Source organism: Hyperolius riggenbachi, chromosome 2 (genome assembly GCF_040937935.1).
Source record: "Hyperolius riggenbachi isolate aHypRig1 chromosome 2, aHypRig1.pri, whole genome shotgun sequence".
In the NCBI taxonomy this organism is placed as follows: domain Eukaryota; kingdom Metazoa; phylum Chordata; class Amphibia; order Anura; family Hyperoliidae; genus Hyperolius; species Hyperolius riggenbachi.
The window spans coordinates 494351215-494371601 of NC_090647.1; positions in this window are offsets into that span (position 1 = coordinate 494351215).

Below are 20387 nucleotides of genomic sequence, written 5' to 3' on the forward strand. Positions count from 1 at the left end.
GATTAGCAAACAAGACTTTGATCTTGCACAACTTGGGCCTTTCTTTCTCTCCAAAGTTTCCCGTGGGACAGGACTAGTGATTTGACATACGGTTTCTTTATTGCCGAACTATTTACTTACTGTAGAAGTGTAAAGGTGGCCCTATCTATCTTCCTCCAGCCCCATGTGCATGGATCCCTCCCACACCACTGTCCTCCGCTGCCTGCAGCAATTGGCTGAACTAACGGGACCCGATACCGGAGCTGCAGACAGTGGATGACAGCAGGGTGAGAGTGATCCGTACGCATGAGGCTGGAGGAAGCCCCAAGTATGTATAAAACTTTTTTTTTCATCTCTGGTTTCTTTCAAAGCTGTAAATTGAAGGATTTGCATTTATTCATGTTCCTTTGATCCAGAGGCTTACCTCTACCAAAGCAAGTATCTGACCTGATCTGCAAGTATTGCTTTTTTGAAAATTACAACTTTGCTTTAAAAATTCCGACTTAAAAGACTCACTTCCCAGGGCAAAATGCAATAGACTAAGTTTACCGTTACTACTCCGTTACCTGTTAGTGCCATGACTGGTAACGCGTTACCATAACAAGGCGTGCATTACCTAACAGGTGGTGCTCCACATTTGGTAGTAACGGTAAATTTGCATGTGTGCTCCCTGCGCACGGCAACTTTACGCAAATTGTTGCATCTGACACTATGTTACTAATGTTCTATTTACCATTAGAATTGCACATTTAATTATCTCATAAGTTTATTTACAACTCAAATTTGCTTTAAAACCTAGCTACAGGAACCTTTTCTTCCCTTGTCTCACCATATAATAGACAAGAAGAGTAACATTTATATTGCGCTTTTCACCTGGCGGACTCAAAGCGCTTGAGCTGCAGCCACTAGGGCATGCCCAATAGGCAGTAGGGATGATCAATGAGATGCAATTTTTTTTTTCAAAATTATGCACATTTGTATGCAAATGTATGCAGTTTGAAAACAGACCAATCAATTTAAACCCAGGTTTAAATTGATTGGTCCATTCTCAAGCTGCATATATTTGCATAAAATGTGCATACATTTGCATCAACTCAGAACAATTTGCATATCTGTGACCATCCCTAGTAGGCAGTAGCAGTGTTTAGGATTCTAGCCCAAGGACTTCTTAATGAATAGGTGCTGGCTTACTGAACAAGAAGAGCCGAGATATTAACCCTGGTCTCCTGTATTAGAGGCAGAGCCCTTAAACATTGCTATGGAGGGCTCTCTCATGCCACTTCCACCCCCTAATACTTACACCAAAATCACTAGCAATGATGCCACACTGGGGCTTCTGCCTGGGGCTCCACCATCTTCTTAACAGACCACTCCAGGTACAAAAGTAAGCAGTTAAAATCTGACAGAATTGCAAGGTTTTGAACTAGTCTATCTCCTCATGGGTGATTCTCAGGGTCTTCTTTGTTTTCTAAAGCTTATACTGAATGGCAGTTTAACTGTGAAAAAAGTAAAATACCAGCCAGCCTCCCTACTCACTTGCATTCTAATTTTGTCAGTTACAACTTAGCAACTGCTGTTCAAGAAATGCTTTTGAAAACAAAAGAAAATGCTGAGACTCCTCCGTAAGGAGACGGACTTGTCCAAAACCTGTCAGTTCTGTCAGGTTTAATTGCTTACTTTTTTCCCTGGAGTAGTCCTTTAATGATTGCAGTGGCATTGATGCAGCAACCAAGGCTACCACTTTCAATTCTGTAAGGAGGCCTGTCACACCTACCAGTGGTCTCTTCCCGCTGATCGAAGGGAGGATGGCTGTTACAGTTGCTAACCTACCCCTCATATTGTAATTAGTAGCTGCAATGTGTGTGAGGTGGCAGAGGCTAATGACACAGAGGGATCGAGTGGGGGTTTCTGGGATATGCCGCGGGGTATTTTGGGAGGGGACACACCTACCTGCTACTCATCCTGCAAGTCTGGCCCTGGGGCAACACAATCTAGCCTTCATATGAGGAGGAGAGAGAGGCAGACTGCTTGGTGGAAGGGCACCAGAAGTTGAAGATCCTTATAAGCGAGTATGAGGGAGACTTAGGAGGTTTGGGAGAGGAATATCTTTAGAATTGGGATGAATATAGAAACTAGAAAATTCTGGAATTTTTCTTCACTATTCCCCAATATTCTCAATCCCAGGAGTCCCTTGGTAAACACTTTGTTTGTTCTGTAAGGCGGCTGTTTCACCCGTTCTTGGGAGCAGCTAGATTAGTTTCCATAAATCAGCAAATGACAAGATGAGAAGTTCAGAAAAACGATGGGGAAACTGCTTGTTAATTTCATAGCGATGGGGGAGCTGCTTCATTAAAGTATGTATTATGCAAAGATATTTACAATGCCAGCCTCTGAAATGTATGCCGATCTGACAATAAAATTACAGTTGCGGTGTTAGAAGAACTGCAATTAAATAGATCACAAGAAAGTATTTTCCTGCTTTTGTGTGTAAGTACATTTAAAGTAAACAATACCAAGACTATGTGAAGGCTGGAGTCAGTGGCGTAGCTAAGGAACTGTGGGCCCCGATGCAAGTTTTACAATGGGGCCCCCAAGCACTCTATACATAACAATTGATACAGCGCACCAAGACCTGCCAATGGCAACTACAGTGTCAGGTGCAAGAAGGGGATGGGGAACAGCTAGTTAATGATTACCACTATTTTGCCTCCAGTACTTTTGCCTTTAACTTAGTGAAAAGGTTAAACAAAGGAAGAACTGTGTCTATTATAGATGCCCCTCCCACTGCAATCCATACATGGAATAAAGAATTTGACACTTCTTCACTTTCGTACCACTGTTGACACAGCCCAGCTTCATCTTTGACGGCAAATGTGACCACAGAAATGGACCTGGAGGGCAGTCACACTCTTCATAGATATTGTTTTTTGTGATTTGCCTTCTTAAAACAGAAGATACTTGCGATAATTCAGCTTTAAAGTGTACCAATGATGAGCTAAAGTAAAAGTTTTATACATACCTGGGGCTTCCTCCAGCCCTATGCGCACGGATCGCTCCCACCCCGCCGTCCTCAGCATTCTCTAATGCCGGCTACGGGTCCCGTAACTTCTGTCAGTCTTGGCCAGTTTGCGCAAGAGACATCTATGTATCTCTCCGGTGGCTGCTGGAGAGATACGTAAAGAGCGCACTTCACTTGCATCAGACTGGCCGCGACTGGCAGAAGTTACGGGACCCATAACTGGCAAGTGGCAACAGAGAAGGCTGATGATGGCGGCATGGGAGCGATCCGTGTGCATAGGGCTGGAGGAAGCCGCAGGTATGTATAAAGCTTTTATTTTATCTCATCTGTAGTTACCCACAATGCACCGATACTGAATAATCCCCTATACTTTACTAGTGGTTTGGGTCACCCCAAGCTGCTTGGTTACTCTGTTGTACTGGTCCAAGCCCTATCCCATAGAGCCATATCATACCCTGCCATGTACTGATGAGGGCCAAAAGTCCGAAACAGGATGTCTACATGTGGGGTCGGTGTGGCTCTGTAAAATATTTAAAGTTATAGGCTTGCTAGACACCAGCGGTTTTAGATGCAAGCCTGGCTTCATAAAGAGCCAATTTGCATATTCATCAGCAGTGCATCGTGGGTAACCACAGATGTTACTTAAAGCGGAATTATCACAAGTACCTTCTGTTTCAGGAAGGCAAATCAATCCAAGCATTGCTTTTTAGTAGGAGGACTTTTTGGTCTCTTAGTCCCCTATTCTTTCCTAGTGGTTTGGGTCACCCCGAGCTGTTTGGTTACTCTGAGATATTATTTTGTAACCTCTCTGTCTGCACATTGTCCTCATTCTTACTGTGGCCCAGTAAGGCCAACACTGGTCACACAAATGACCCCCTGGGTACAACAGGCGGGACATAGACAGCAAGCTATGCTGCGACCTATGGAACGTTGACTTGCCTGAACAAAAATGGATTTCTGATCCTAGCCTTTCACTGGTAAAAAAAGAATACTGTAGTTGAGCTGCAGTTGTTTTTTAAGAGCAAAACAAAAAAAACTCAAGCAGACTTCCAGCATAGGTGGTGGTCATTCAGATGCAACCTGCTTTGAGAAGCGCTGCCACCTCTCCCTGCTGTCTATAAAATGTAAGTTTACCTTATGGCTAGCAGCTCCCATTTGATGTTTATGTTTGCATTCCGTTTCTATCAGAGGTAAGGGCTTTAGTGCATGATTGTACCATCTGCTTTGAATACAAGGGGCCATATGCAAATTACGTTTTCTCCCGAGTTTTCTCCCAGGAGATAATTTTTCAACTTCAATTCAAATTAACTTTTTAGCACTTTACAATGGAAAAAGTAGATGAAAAAGTACTGTCACAATTATTTGGAGTACTTTCTTGCTTGCTGGTGGTGTAAAAGGCATTTTATTTACAAGCTGTGAAAATATCACCTAGGAGAAAACTCAGGTGAAAAAGTGAATTGCATATGGCCCAAGGTGTGTATGTTGTTGCCTCTAGAGGGCTCCAGGGCTGGATTTAAGCCAAGGCCACCTAGGCCATGGCCTAGGGCACCAGAGGAGCAAGGGCACCAAAGCAGCAGGCTAAACAGGTGAGGCATTTGCAAGCTTGCAAATGCTGCAATGCAGGGAGATCAGGCGAGCGCCTGACTGCGGTACTCTGCTGCTAGCCGCCTGTGCAGCAGCCACCATGCTCTCTGTGCACGTTTGCATTGTGACCAGCTGCTATGGACTTGGGCAACATTGGAGGAAAAGGAAGAGGAAGCTTCTTCACTGGAGACGAGCGGAGAAATGAGTGACACTGATGGCTGCTGCGGTGTGAAGGTGAGCTGGCTATCTATACTGAAAGGGGGGATGGGAAAAGGAGGGATTAATGGAGTAATCTAGCTACCTATACTGGAGAGGGAAGAGGTTATCAGGCTACCTATACTAGAGGGAAGGGGGGGGGGAGGTGATCTCGCTATCTATACTGAAGGGGTCGCGGCTGGTGACAGTGGCCTTGGGCAGTGAAGAGTACAAATCCGGCCATGGAGGGCTCTGCACGCCTTTGTTGGTCATTGAGATGCGGCCTGTTCTTAGGATGCACTGCCATTTCTCCCCTGTTGTTTAAGAAAAAAAAGTAGTGGCCCTGTACACACGGGGAGAATCTCTGTCACCCGGCAGGGATCAGTACAGAATTCCATTGGCGACAGAGGACTGCCGTCTCTGTACAGACGCGTCATCAGCCTCCTCTTGCTAGTTGCTATGGAGGGCGGCAGTGTACAATAGAGCGGGTGGGGGAGTGTGGAGATTTATGCAGTTGGTCAGTGCTCTGGAGTCAGGGAACACTAAAGATCCAGCATGCCGGATCTTTAAAGATGTTGACAGTTGCCACTGTATAGACGCTGGAGTTACTCATGGTTCTCAGCCAAAGCGTCCATTTACCATCCATCATGGACGAGTTCATTCCAGTGATTGTACATAGTATAATGTGGGTTTTTTTGGTGCAATTTCATACCTTTTTTGTGCAATAACATTAGCTAGCGGGAGAGAGTGATTAAGTTACCCATTGCCGCCGCTGTTAGCCGATGCACTCCATTCACATCCCACATCGTGTTCCACATCACTCCCATGCTTTCCTCCTTCAACCCGGAAGGGGAAGGCATAGGAATGATGTGGAATGTAATGTAGATCGCATCGTCTAACAGCGGCGGCATGGGAAAGGAGTGGACCCGTTTCCATCATATGCGGTGCAATGCAGCTACATAACCGCAATGCATGGCAATGGTGCATTGTGTGCGGAGCGATCCGAGAATCTGCAGCATGCTGCAGATTCTCACACAGCCGCATCTGCCTGCCGTATTCTCCATACAATTCCGCATCTCCAGATGCGGAAGTGATGGGCCAGCAGCGGAAGTGATGCGGCTAGGTAGCCGCTCTCGCATCACTCCGCAAATGAAAAAGGGTACTTAGTTAACCCCCACTCTCCAGTGGGCAGTGCTGGCTAATTTAAATTTCGATTCCAAGTAGCTAGTAGTCTACTTGGTAAGGGCAATCCCAGTATAAACCATTATTCTATCCTATATAATAATTGCCCTGTCGCTACGTCCTCCTGTATCCCTATGTCTATGTGTTGTGCCCGGTGCGCATGGGGGGCAGGTGTGTGTGCGTACGTGGGTTGCAAACTTGCACACATGATGCGGGGGGGGGGGGGTCACAGCCGAGGCCTAGCACCTGTTTTTCAACTGGCGGGCCTTTTAACTAGTGCAATATATTTAAAGGAAATGAGCCTAAACTAGGGCTTTACAAGCACACAGAAATTTTACACAGTGAGGAGTGCTTGTTAAAACATTACACTGGGGTTCCTCTTTAACATGGCATCTCCAAAGACAGCGACACCAGTCAGTATCGGTAGCTGCCCTAGTTTTATTCTATTCAGCAGAGTTATGTTTATTGTCACTTTCTCAATGTGTATATTTATCCCTATCAAACCTCATCTGCCATTTCCCTGCCCACGCTGTCAATTTGTTCCGTTACATAGAAATGACATCCTGCTTCTAAGGCTCATTCGGAGTTGAAGGATGGCTGGCCTAATCTCTGTGTCACAGGGATATCAGCGCTAAAAGAGGTCGGCAGCTGAGGCAACCAGAATAAACCTGCAAACCTTTGTGGCTGCTGCGTATTCTACTGGGTGCCTTGCCTGACACCAGATCCCCGCTGCAGCACGCTCTTCATACAGGGCTCCATTATATGGGGAGGATGAGCCAGTTATGCTAATGAAATGCAGCGTTTAGAATAACAGGCTGTGACTTGTCTCACAGGGATATGAGGAACAACTGAGAGAACGATATATATGGGTTTCTCTTATTCTATGCTGCGCAACAAAAACAGCACAAGCATCCTCGTGCCCTTATTGTAGTTTTAAATAGAGAGATTAAGGATTAAAGGGGACCTCTGGACAAAATGGAAATGTACACACTGTATGTGTAAATTGAAAAATCAATACTGTAGCATTTATTTCCTGTCTTGAGATGACAACAGGAGAGCGAAACTGAGAGTCTGCTCCTTCTGGTGGCGTAGTGTGTAGTGCTGCCACAGTTTGAGCTGGTGCTGCTAGAAAAAATATTGGCAATTTACATTACTGATACTTTACTACAGACTAACCCGCCACCCAGTCTCACACAAACAGTCCTCTCCTAGTGCCTAACACTAACCTCCCCCCTCCTAGTCCCTAACACTAACCTCTCCCTCCTTGTGCGTAACACTAACCTCTCCCCTCCTAGTTCCTTACACTAACCTCCTGCCTCCTAGTGCTTGACACTAACCTTCCCCTTCTAGTGCCTAACACTAACGCCTCCCTCCTTGTGCTTAACACTAACCTTCCTCTCCTAGTGCCTAACACCAACCTCTCCCCCCTAGTGCCTAACACTAACCTCTCCCCTCCTAGTTCCTTACACTAACCTCCTGCCTTCTAGTGCTTAACACTAACCTCCCTCTTCTAGTGCCTAACACTAACATTCCCCTCCTAGTGCCTAACACTAACCTCTCCCTCCTTGTGCGTAACACTAACCTCTCCCCTCCTAGTTCCTTACACTAACCTTATGCCTCCTAGTGCTTAACACTAACCTTCCCCTCCTAGTGCCTAACACTAACCCCCAATCCTAGTGCCTAACACTAACCTCTCCCCTCCTAGTGCCTAACACTAACCTCTCGCCTCCTAGTCCCTTACACTAACCTACAATCCTAGTGCCTAACATTAACCTCCCTCCTCCTACTGCCTAACACTAACTTCCCCCTCCTAGTGCCTAACACTAACCTCCCATTTCCTAGTGCTTAGCACTAAACTCCCCGCTCCTAATGAATAAAACTAACCTCCCCTTTTCTAGTGCCTAACACTAACCCCTAATCCTAGTTCCTAACATTAACCTCCCTCCTCCTAGTGCCTAACACTAACCTCCCAGCTCCTAATTCCTAACACTAACCTCCATTCTCCGAGTGCCTAACACTAACCTCCCAGCTCCTAGTCCCTAACACTAACCTCCCCCCTCCTAGTCCCTAACACTAACCTCCGTCCTCCTAGTGCCGAACGCTAGCCTCCCCATCCCAGTTTCTAACACTAACCTTCCACCTCCTAGTCCCTAACACTAACCTATGTCCTCCTAGTGCCTAACACTAACCTCCCCCATCTTAGTCCCTAACACTAACCTCACCCCTCCTAGTTCCAAACACTAACCTCTGCCCTCCTAGTGCCTAACATTAACCTCCCCATCCTAGTTCCTAACACTAACTTCCCACATCCTAGTCCCTAACACTAACCTCCCTCCTCCTAGTGCCTAACACTAACCTCCCCCCTCCTAGCGCCTAACACTAACCCCCAATCCATATAAATGTAATGTTAATGATATACAACTTATGTAAATGAAGTTCATGAATATGCATATAAGACCGTAATACGAAAATTTACATCAAATACGCCAATGAAAAAAAAAAAGAATTGGATGCAAAAAAAAACCACAAAATGCAGAATTGCAAATACGAAAAAATGTCCAAAATGAAAAAAAGCAGCTATTTCCTGGAGAAAGATGTTGCACATAACCAATGGCTTATGTTAGCATCAGCAGAACCTGGAGAGAATCAGTAAAATGTATAGATGTATTGAACACAGGCAGACACTGAGTGTCCTTGGACACTGAAGCTTACAGATTCTTCCAGGTGTAAATGATAAGATATTCAGCGACATCATCGATTCAGTGACTTGCAGATCACATTGCCTGATGCACAGAGGCTGGGGAGGAGCGGAGGGCCTATGTAGTGCAGCAAGCCTGAGATGGGTTCTTTCACCAATTCTCTGCTATTAGGTGATATTGTTTAAAGCCCGGCCATACCAGGCCAGACAAAATAACAATTTAGGGGTTACTTATTCACCTTAAAGAACCTTTTCCACTCTCAGCGTTGTGGGATCTGATTCCGATCCCTTCCTGATATTAATATTATCAGGGCCAGTTCTAGACTTTTTGCTGCCTGAGGCAAACTTATGAGGGTGCGACCCCACCCCCATGCCATCCTCCATTCCTCCTTAGTCAGGACAGCAGTGCCACCTCCTCCCTTCTGCTGTGCAAGTCAAATTAAACACTACTGCTCTCCTGCCTCCCCCTCACTCATTGTCAGACTTCTCACACAGCACAACAAGCTGCTTTTCCTCAATGATGAACTCTTCACCTCGCTCTCCTCTCGCTTCTCCTCCTACTCTGACTGCATGCTGTTAGTGTAAACAGTAACACAGTACAAGCCCCTGTAATCTCTGTGTCTGATGCAAATGTTTTTTTTTCTATATCTCTTTTTATTTCTTTTATTTTACAGACTCAGCTTATTATCTTGCCCGGACTTCTATCAACATGACTTCACAGCCGTGCTCCATTGTCCCTGGGCACATCTTCACATCATAGTCCGAATCCAATTATGTTGACATAACACAACAACAACAACAAAAAAAACAAACATCACATGAAACAAAAACACCAAAAGAGGAAAAAGAAAGAAAAGAAAAAGAAAAAAGAGACGAGAGAGAGAGAAAAAAAAAAGAAAGAGAAAAAAAACAGAAAAGAAAAAAAGAGAAAAGGAGAAAAAATGCCCTCACCGGTTTTATAGGTGTACAAAAGGAAAAACTAATAGAAATGGGCGCAAATCCAGCCGCTAAGGGCGATACCTGAAAGATTGACGCAGTACACCACTTTTCAATGCTGCGCTGTGAATTCCTTCCTCTTTTTCCTTTTTTTTTCTTCTTCCCCCCACGATTAACACAATTATGTCATAAGCCTATGACAGCCGATGACGCTGATTGACTGGTGGGGGGAGGGAGCGAGGGATATGAAATAAATAAAAAATAGTTAAATTTATTTAAGAAATGATGTAATAAGCTCTGTTGGTGGGGAGAAAAGGGGGGGGGGATCACTTGTGTGCTGACATGTGTGGCCCTGCAGCGAGGTCTTAAAGTTGCAATGGCCTATTTAATAAAAAATGGCCTGGTCACTTGGTGGGTTTAACACTGCGGTCCTTAAGTGGTTAAACATATCTGCTTAAAACTGCAGAAAAATCAGAACACAAACTTAGGCCCTACATTTTCAGATACCACAGAAGCTGCGGATGCCTATGGATAGTGTTTGTGTTTGAATTCAGGACCACGTGGTTGGGAACCCGAACAGCACCATTTCAGCACTGGACAGCAGCACTGGGCGCGCTCCATGTAGCTCTGATACTTCCTCCTTCTGGCTTGGAATCAGGAAGTATCAGAGCTACATGGAACTCACCCCATCCTGCTGTCCAGTGCTGAAATGGTGCTGAAAGTGGCTGTTCAGATTCTCAACCACAAGTGGTCCTGAAATGGAACACAGTGAAAGCCTATAAGAGCAGACAGAGTCCATTCTCAATAAGACTTTTCCCATTCCGTTCACTTGTCTTCTCTCCTGTCTTTGTTTTGTCACCATTTTCCTCCTGCTGTGCCATTGCTGGCGCTTAGCCCCCATCCCTTCCCACCATCATCATTGACACACACTGTGATAGCAATGGGAGGCCCAGCAGCTACCCATTGGGTTGAAATGGTGGCAGAAGACCTGAGCAGTGGGGTACGCAAGACCGGATGCACAATTGAGGGTAATGTGAATGACGTGGGGGACATGCAATAGACTTTGCAGTGAGTGCAGCGTATCTGCACAGGCTATCTTGTCAACCTAGCCTGAGGCTGCATTTCCACTTGTGCGGTGCGAATCGCCGCGGTAAAAATTCGCATGCGGATGCGAATTTCGCATGCGGGTCTATACGAATTTTCATGCAAATTCGCATGCGAATTCGCATGGATGACGATGTATGCGAATTTAACCATGGCAGTGCTGGTGTGCTTTTCCATTGTTTCTATGCGAATTCGCATGAAAATTCGCATGAAAATTCGCATGCCCAAACCTCATGCGAATTTCCTATTAAATACATTGTATGCGATTCGCATAGCGGAATGCGGTATGCGAATTCTGATGGCTCTGCCATGCGAATTTTTTCTGCACAAACGCAAAGGAATCCTGACAAGTGGAAACAGTCCCATTCACTTGTATTGCTATGCGAATTTTCATGCGAAAAACGCATGCGAATTCGCTATAGTGGAAATGAGCCCTTACTGTTGTGAGAGCTGAGAAACTAACAGATCATTTCTATGTGATTTTTTTTCAGCCTTGTACTTTTTTATTGTTTTGTCTAAACACATCACTTCAGCAGTGTCTTGAAACACCTGTACCTTTTCCCGCATCTGTATATATTGTCTTTTCTGATGTATATGGATCTGGGGGCCTACTTTAATTCTGTTCCTCATCCATAAGTAGGTCAGAGAGTGCATGTGTAATCGCCGCACGGTGTACACTCCACACCCACTACCCATTCCCAGTGCCTGTCACAGAGAGAAGGGAGGAAACCATCATATTGTTTTCTATCCATTCAATAACAAGCGTGCCATCATTACAGCGTGATGAACGGGAGGTAGATCAAATTAATTAACTTGGGGGCTGGAAGAACAAACACAATCATAATCGACATAAAAAGAAACAGAGAAAGATGGGACGGAACGGAGTAATGACTGCGCAGATGGAACAGGCTGTAAACTTGTCGAATACGGGCCATTAACATGCAGGAGGCACCATGGAAAATGACAACGGAAAATGTTTCCAGGTATACGAGAACCTGGAATAAGCTATATACACTCGCCAAGCATTTTATTAGAGACAACTGAGCTGCTTATTCATGCAGTTCTCTAATCGGCCAACCATGCGACAGCTGTGCAATGCTTATAATCATGCAGATACAGTTCAGGAGCTTCAGTTAATGTTTAACCTCCCTGGCGGTAACCCCAAGTCAGGTTTGGGGTGGAAAAAAGACGCCAGGAGCGGTAATGGTGAGCTTGACTCGGGCTAGCCTGAAGCGCAGCAGGCTTTTCAACTCACCTCCCAGATGCCAGGATCCAGGCGCCAGCAGCCATTCTCCTTCAGGCTCTGGATCCCTCTAGTGAGATTGCCGTTTGTTATCATGACGACAGATGGCGATCTCACCACAGTGGTACAGCACCACCTGGTGGATGGAGAGAGAATTGCAGAGCTGGATCCAGGGGAGGTGAGTATTGTACTTTGCTGCTGCAGATCTCACTGTGGTATAATTTTTTTTTTAAATGCACTGCTTTTAGACCCTTAAATCCAGAAATAGTCATACCGCCAGGGAGGTTAAGGTTTATCAAACACAAAATGGTGTAAAATGTGATCTCAGTGATTTTGACTGCGGTATGATTTTTGTTGCCAGACTGTTTAATTTGGGTAATTCCAGAACTGCTTACCTCCTGAGATTATCACACAAAACAGTCTCCAGAGTTTTCTTGACATGGGGTTTAAAAAAAACGCATTTAGCTCTACCCCAGCAGGAGCTATTCTTATTGGGATCTCCTTTCTTTTTCAGTGGTGACTTCCCCTATGTTTGGACCCAACAATACACACACACACACACCAGTACTTCAAAACAAACTATACTATTATGAAGGATGGGAGGAGGTGCCTCATGAATATAAGAAGTTCAAAAAACATTAAAAATCAATAAATAGTCTTACAGTGGACAAGGAATGGGCTTCCAATATAATATTTCTTGGATACTAAATATGACAACGCATTTCATGGGTCTTACCTGCTTCCTCATCCGCGGTAAATTTTAAATGGGTTTTAAATCTTTTAAATTCTTGGGGCGCCTCCTCACATCCTCCCAGTTTCTCCCCTTAGTTAGGCGTTCCCCCTGAAAGTAATCTCAAGAGGGTTTTTAGGAGAATGATCACCGCAGAAGAATTTTTGACAGATACTCGTGGAGACGGTATTCTGCACCTGCCTGTTACTGTGGTTTCCATATAGCAATCAAGCATTCTAAATAGTTTTTCGCGACTCCCATTATACTTCTGGTTTAAATACTACATTATACTGGCGCTCCTGGTGTCTTTTGTCTTTTTATCTCTCGATTCCAGCAACTCACGAGTTGAAGTTTACAGACCAGATACACCCTCTATTTATACTGTTATGAAAACATCCTTGAGATTAAAGAGAATCTGTACTGTCCGATTTGTACAATAAAAAAACATACCAATCAAGTCACTGTGATCTCCTGGATCCCTCTTTGCTGTTTCTGCCGCTCCCCGCTGCAATCCTGGCTTTCAATTGCCAGTTTTAGGTAGTGTTTAAAAACAAAAACAAAAAACATGGCCGCTAACCAGGAAGTGATGTGTATATATATATATATATATATATATATACATCATGTTACAGAATACTACAAGTTTTTATTACATTGTGAATTACCTGCACTCCTGTCAGGGATTTTCACAGTTTCTCAGCACAAGCTGAACAGAGAGCAGAGACCTGTCTGTGAGGGATAAACAAAGCTCACACACAGAGCCTGCAGGGGGCGTGCAGAGGGCATGCATAACTCCTCCCTATCACAGCAGAGGCAGTGCATTCCGCTCTGTGTCAACAAAGCCTGACAAAGAAAAGAAGATTAGATATATTACAGTGACTGTGCAGCTACAAAAGGCTGCAGTAATCCAGAGCACATCAGAACAGGTATAGGAACTTATAGGATAGAAGAAATACAGCTGAACATTTTGTTACAGAGTCTCTTTAACAGGAATCTTAATGATTACCAATAAAATAAGTAAACAGTGACATATCTAGAGATGATAAGGCCTCATAGCAAAACTTTCATGGGGCCATCAGAAGTTGGCACTCTTGAGCAGTTAATTGAGAAATGTACATTCTCATGCAATCTACACTTCATAGTCCATGGACACTGAGGCAAAGTCAGAGGGTGGAGGAACACAAGACAGTTAATAGCGAATACATCAAGTACCACATAGACACCCTTTACACCAGGGCTCCATAGCAGTTGCTGTGGCTATTGCTACAACCCTCAGCTGGAATAACTGTTTGTCACCTGTGAGGGGCAGGGCCGGCGCTACCATAGAGGCAAAGGGGGCAATTGCCCCAGGGCCCCAAAGCCTGTAGGGGCCCCCAAGGTGTCTCCTCGAAGCTTAGCTGTGCTCCCCGGAGCCCCTGCAGAGTCTTTGGCAGAGTAGCGTCTCACCTGTGCTGGCTGGCAGGTAACACACTACACTACCAAAGACTCTGCAGGGGCCCCAGGGAGCACAACTAAGCTAGAAGGTGATTGGGAGGGAGGCTCAGCAGCGGGCTCAGGGGCCCAGGAGGGAAATTTGGCTGCAACAAAGGGCCCCTAATGCAGTCTGTTGGGGGGCCCACCGGGTTAATTTTGCCTTGGGGCCCCATTGTTACTAGAACCGGCCCTGGTGAGGGGCGATACCTCATTGCATAATTATCATGCTGTGTGAGTGAAGAATAATAATACAATACATTATTAAACCAAGAAAAGATTAATGAAACACAAACTGAGATGAACATTGGGACCACCGCAGAAGAATCTGAAGAAACTGAGCTGAACACTGGTGTGACTGTCAGCGGCCTAGCTAAAACACCTGGGTCCCTAACCATCTCCTGGTCACTGGTAAAGCTGCTACAGGCTGCCAGCATTGGGGTCATATTTAGTTATCCGTGAGGTGCTTAGCCTCCAACAGAAGGCATTTGGAAACCACAAGGCATGGCAAGTTTTCCAAGAGAGGATTTAGTGGCAATTACGGATAAAGTTTAGTTCAGGAGCATCTAAGGAAGCATAAATGGGGAAGGGAAGATGTGCTTTCCCAGTTGGGTAGTCATAATTTAACAAATAGGCAGTTAGCAAAAGGAACAGGGTGTTGTGATCTCTCACCAGTGATGGGGCTTATACAACACAATGCAATGCAATACAATACAATACAATACAATAACATTTGTAAAGCGATTTTCTCCCATAGGGCTCAAAGCGTATATGGGGGCAGTGGCGTAGCAATAGGGGGTGCAGAGGTAGCAACCGCATCGGGGGCCTTGGGCCAGAGGGGCCCAGAGGGTCTTCCCTCAACCACAGTATTAGCTTTCCATTGGTCCTGTGCTGGGTAATAATGACTTTTATAGATGCTTTGAATAGTACCAGTAGTAATCATTAACAAACTGTTTCCCATCCCCCTCTTGCACCTTTGACACTATGGTTGTCCTTGGAATGTTTTGGTGCACCATATCAATTGTCATATACACTCATCTAAAGGATTATTAGGAACACCATACTAATACGGTGTTTGACCCCCTTTTGCCTTCAAAACTGCCTTGATTCTACGAGGCATTGATTCAACAAGGTGCTGAAAGCATTCTTTAGAAATGTTGGCCCATAGTGAAGGATAGCATCTTGCAGTTGATGGAGATTTGTGGGATGCACATCCAGGGTACCAAGCTCCCGTTCCATCACATCCCAAAGATTCTCTATTGGGTTGAGATCTGGTGACTGTGGGGGCCATTTTAGTACAGTGAACTCATTGTCATTTTCAAGAAACCAATTTGAAATGATTCGAGCTTTGCGACATGGTGCATTATCCTGCTGGAAGTAGCCATCAGAGGATGGATACATGGTGGTTATAAAGGGATGGACATGGTCAGAAATAATGCTCAGGTAGCCCGTGGCATTTAAACGATGCCCAATTGGCACTAAGGGGCCTAAAGTGTGCCAAGAAAACATCCCCTCACCATTACACCACCACCAGCCTGCACAGTGGCAACAAGGCATGATGGATCCATGTTCTCATTCTGTTTATGCCAAATTCTGACTCTATCGAGACTCATCAGACCAGGCAACATTTTTCCAGTCTTCAACTGTCCAATTTTGGTGAGCTTGTGCAAATTGTAGCCTCTTTTTCCTATTTGTAGTGGAGATGAGTGTTACCCGGTGGGGTCTTCTGCTGGTGTTGTAGCCCATACGCCTCAAGGTTGTGCGTATTGTGGCTTTACAAATGCTTTGCTGCATACCTCGGTTGTAACAAGTGGTTATTTCAGTCAACGCTGCTCTTCTATCAGCTTGAATCAGTCGGCCCATTCTCCTCTGACCTCTAGCATCAACAAGGCATTTTCGCCCACAGGACTTCCGCATACTGGATGTTTTTCCCATTTCACGCCATTCTTTGTAAACCCTAGAAATGGTTGTGCGTGAAAATCCCAGTAACTGAGCAGATTGTGAAATACTCAGACCGACCCGTTTGGCACCAACAATCATGCCACATTCAAAATTGCTTAAAGAGGAACGCCAGTGAAAATAATGTAATAAAAAAGTGCTTCATTTTTACAATAATTATGTATAAATGATTTAGTCAGTGTTTATCCATTGTAAAAGCTTTCCTCTTCCTGATTTACATTTTGACATTTATCACATGGTGACATTTTTACGACTGGCAGGTGATGTAGCTGCTGCATGCTTTTTTGGCCGTTGGAAACAGCTGTAAACAGCTATTTCCCACAATGCAACAAGGTTCACAGACAGAAAATGTCAGGAGTACCACGGTCCTCAGAGTTTCTTGTGGGAGGGGTTTCACCACAATATCAGTCATACAGCGCCCCCTGATGGTCTGTTTGTGTAAAGGAATAGATTTTTCATGTAAAAGGGAGTATTAACTACTGATTGGGATAAAGTTCAATTCTTGGTCGGAGTTTTTCTTTAAATCTCCTTTCTTTCCCATTCTGACATTCAGTTTGGAGTTCAGGAGATTGTCTTGACCATGACCACACCCCGAAATGCATTAAAGCAACTGCCATGTGATTGGTTGATTAGATAACTGCATTAATGAGAAATTGAACAAGAGTTCCTAATAATCCTTTAGGTGAGTATATAGCGTGCTTGGGGGGGCCCCATGTGTAAAACTTGCATCGGGGCCCATAGCTCCTTAGCTACGCCAATGTATGCGGTTATATATGATGCGAGGTAAATATGATGGAGTTTTATATATGTATATATATATATATATATATATATATATATATATATATATATATATATATACAGTGCTGCCCATAATTATTCATACCCCTGTCAAATTCTGACTTAAAGTTACTTTTATTCAACCAGCAAGTATTTTTTTCTATGGGAAATGGTGTCTCCCAAAAGATAATAAGATGATGTACAAGAGGCATTATTGTGGAAAAAAACATTTCTCAGTTCTTATCTTACATTTGAGCGAAAAGTACATTTGAGCAAAAAGTATATATATATATATATATATATATATATATATATATATATATATATATATATATATATATATATATATATTTGTTTTTTTTTTGTTCCACCGTCTCTTGCTACCTCTCTGCCTGAAGTAACTATAGATGTTAATAACCTCCCATAACTTCAGTTCCCAAAGCTCGGTGCTTGGGGGTGATATTGGACTCTTCTCTCTCTTTTATTCCTCATCTTAACTCCATAACCAGCTCCTGACATCTCCAACTCAAAAATATATCTCGCATCTGTCCCTTTCTCACTCAAGACACAACCAAAATGTTAATACATGCTCTTGTAATTTCTCGTCTGGACTACTGCAACGTACTACTTTGTGGACTACCTTCTAACAAACTGGCCCCGCTCCAGTCGGTACTGAACTCAGCTGCTCGTCTCATTCATCTTTCTTCTCGATCTTCCTCTGCCGACCCTCTCTGTCAAGCTCTTCACTGGCTGCCAATTAACCAGAGGATCCAGTTCAAACTCCTAACCCTAATCTACAAAGCTCTCCACAACCTCTCTCCCCGGTACATATCCTCACTAATTTCCAGATACAAACCCAATCGCAATCTCACATCTGCACACGATCTTCTGTTGTCCTCCTCTAGAATCACCTCCTCACATTCACGCTTACAAGATTTTGCACGCGCTTCACCCCTTCTCTGGAATCCCCTCCCACAACACATCCGTCACTCGCCAACCTTTGTTACTTTTAAACGCTCTCTAAAAACTCATTTGTTCCGACAAGCATATGTGCTACCCTAGGCCACTGCCCTTTGTCCTAAGACCAAATTGCACTCCTACTAGGTATCCTAAAACACACTGTCTTTATATATTTTATCGTATACTACCCCTCCTCTTGTTTCCCTTCAGTCCCTTTAGATTGTAAGCTCGCAAGGGCAGGGCTCTCTCCCCCTTTTGTGTCTTGGAAATCATTATACATTTTATTCATCATGTTACTTTTATCACTGTCATTACCACTTCTGTATTTTGTATTCTGTATGCTGTATCATTTTTTGTATTTTGTCACTAATTATGTATCTTGTATATTAGTGTACACCATTGTCGGTATTATGTATGTTTGTTTCTTACTTTGTACAGCGCCACGGAATATGTTGGTGCTTTATAAATCAATAATAATAATTATATATATATATATATATATATATATATATATATATATATATATATATATAGTTTCCCAGGGAGGCAGGGCTTCTGGTAGCAGAAGTTTTAGAACTGGCCCTGGTTGGGCTGTGCTCCACCTGAATGGATTAGGCTGAACAGGCTCAGTAGATCAGCCACTGATCTCTAATAGAGCTGATGGTGCAGGGACATACACTGGCGCACTATCGCAGGGGCTGACAGGGGAATTAGAATGCACAGCACCATTGTGTCTCTCCAGAGAGAGGAAGACCGCTACCATGACAGCCCAAAAAGAAAATCGTATGTGAGAGGAAATAGTAGTTTTCATTGCGGAGTTTCTTTAAAAAATAATAATAATAAAAAGCTATGTACCTGGCTGTTGTTCTGATTCTCTGCATCTTATACACAAATTACTGACCCACAAAGAGTGAGGAGGTCATGAGTTCTGTGTGACTCACTCTGACTCCACTGGCTGCAGGCTGGGCGGAGGAGTGGGATTCAGACATTGCTGAAATCAATACATCAGAACAGCTGCAGTCAAATGACATTTTTAAAGTCTGACAGCCATGCAACAGCCCACATATTTCTCTTACTTCAGGTTCCTTTCAACTTCTTCAGCTGGGCTGCTTCACAACATGTTAATAAATCTTAATAATACCTGCATTATTGATCAGGGCTCCATTTCCAGATGTCAGTAATTACCCTAAAGCCAGGGGCATAGGTACCAGTAGCAATCCCATGTGTGACCGGGCTCGGGGCCCCTGAGGCATTCTGTTCTTTAGGCATTCTTTAGGATTTCACAGGTCATTTTGAGGCATTTGTTTTCTAGACTACTCCTCACGGTTTAGGGCCCCTAAAATGCCAGGGCAGTATAGGAACCCCACAATTGACCCCATTTTAGAAAGAAGACACCCCAAGGTATTCCGTTAGGTGTATAGTGAGTTCATAGAAGATTTTATTTTTTGTCACAAGTTAGTGAAAAATGACACTTTGTGAAAAAAAACAATAAAAATCAATTTCCGCTAACTTTTGACAAAAAATAAAATCTTCTATGAACTCATCTTACACCTAACAGAATACCTTGGGGTGTCTTTTTTCTAAAATGGGGTCACTTGTAGGGGTCTATATGAAAAGGGCACCGGTAAAAAAGGGCGCCTGGTGGAGCCCATATATACCAACTTCGGCTACAAAAAAGGCGCCTGGTGTAGCCCATATAAACTTCGGCCACAAAAAGGGCGCCTGGTGTAGCCCATATAAAAATTTCGGCTACAAAAAAGGCGCCTGGTGTAGCCCATATAAAAACTTTGGCTACAAAAAAACTCCGGGATGTGTTAATTACTATTCCCCCTCCAGGCCGCCATGGTTAGTGGGGGAATGAAATAATTCGGCTTACAGTGCTTGTAGGCCATATAAAAACTTTGGCTACAAAAAGACTCCGGGATGTGTTAATTACTATTCCCCCTCCAGGCCGCCATGGATAGTGGGGGAATGAAATAATTCGGCTTCCAGCACTTGTAGCCCATATAAAAACATATGCTACAAAAAAATGCAATAATATGGGCTACAAAGGGGCGCCCTACTGTAGCCGAAAACCTTGTAGCCAAAAAATATGGGCTACAAAGGGGAGCCCGCTTGTAGCCTATATCAAAACTCGGGCGCCCTTTTCTATACCTTGTAGCCCATATTTCCAGAAATAACATTGATGTCTATGGCGGCGCCCTTTTCATACAGGCAGCTCGGGCGCCCTTTTCAACCGATACCCACTTGCGGGGTTCCTATACTGCCCTGGCATTTTTACAGGCCCAAAACCATGAGTAGTCTGGAAACCAAATGTCTCAAAAGGACTTTTCAGGGGTTTAAGCATCTGCAAATTTTGATGACAGGTGGTCTATGAGGGGGCGAATTTTGTGGAACCGGTAATAAGCAGGGTGGCCTCTTAGATGACAGGTTGTATTGGGCCTGATCTGATAGATAGGAGTGCTAGGGGGGGTGACAGGAGGTGATTGATGGGTGTCTCAGGGGGTGGTTAGAGGGGAAAATAGATGCAATCAATGCACTTGGGAGG